This window comes from Suricata suricatta, chromosome 11, assembly GCF_006229205.1.
Source record: "Suricata suricatta isolate VVHF042 chromosome 11, meerkat_22Aug2017_6uvM2_HiC, whole genome shotgun sequence".
NCBI lineage: Eukaryota > Metazoa > Chordata > Mammalia > Carnivora > Herpestidae > Suricata > Suricata suricatta.
The window spans coordinates 13,763,103-13,764,261 of record NC_043710.1 but is presented as its reverse complement, the minus strand read 5'-3'; positions in this window follow the sequence as shown (position 1 = coordinate 13,764,261).

The following is a 1,159-nucleotide window of genomic DNA, read 5'->3' as shown; positions in this document are numbered from 1 at the left end:
GTACTTCTGAACACAGAGAGCATCTTAGACCTCCTTTTCTCCACACTGCAAAATCTGAAAAAAAACCAATTACTGCTGATTTTGTGGATTTTACACCAAAACGCCCACTTTTAAAGATTAAATAACACCCCATAATATTGAGAGGTCAGCTCATCAAGTTTGTCTTATAATAAATTAGTCTAAATATGCAGAATGTCAAAGCTAAACCCACAAAAACCAATTACTTTAAAAAATGGACTATATTCATTCATAAAACCTATTTAGGCAGCTTACAACATATTGACTTCTGCAATGAATTTAATTTTGAATTGACAATAATAGAAAACAGAATTGAGAGGAAAGCACAAGTAAACGGATGGAATTATTGTCAAAATTTATTATAAATTCGGATATTGAAATTTTGAGTGTTCAGTTGGAAAGCAAAGTTATCTTACTTTCAGAAGCAAAAAGCATGATAATTCAAAGCAGGAAAAAAAAGTAAGATGAGTTCCCCTGGATGGTTCAGTCTATTGGGTTTCTGACTTCTGCTGAGTTCTCACAGTCAGAGAGTTTGAACCCTGCTTCAGGCTCTGTGCAAAAAGCTCAGAGCCTGGAGCCTACTTCAGATTTTGTCTTCCTCTCTCTCTGCCCCTCCCCCACTCGCACTATGTCCCTCAAAAATAAAATAAAAACATAAAAATTTTTTGTAAAAACACAAGGATTTTTCCACAAATACATTTAATAGTAATAAAATTACACTTACTGTACTCTTAGAGCACTGGAATTCATAGATTTGTTTTATAAGGAACTGTGACACTTGGCAAGTATGCCATTCAGATTATGTATAAGAAGAAAGCAAGAGTCTAAGGGATTGGAGTGACCTGTACTTCTGATCAAATCATTCCCACAGATGAAATGTGCAGAGGCGAAAGGAGATGACAACACTTCCACCATAAAGCAATTTGTGCTCCTGGGATTTTCTGACCTTCCAAACCACCAACGGTTACTATCTGGAGTGTTCTCCATCATTTATGTTATTATCGTAAGTGGAAATAGCCTCATAATAATAATAACCAGACTTGACAAGGCATTGCAGAAACCCATGTATTTTTTCCTGGCAAATCTTTCCTCGTTGGAAATCTGTTATGTGTCCGTCACCATCCCTAGGATTCTGGTGAAC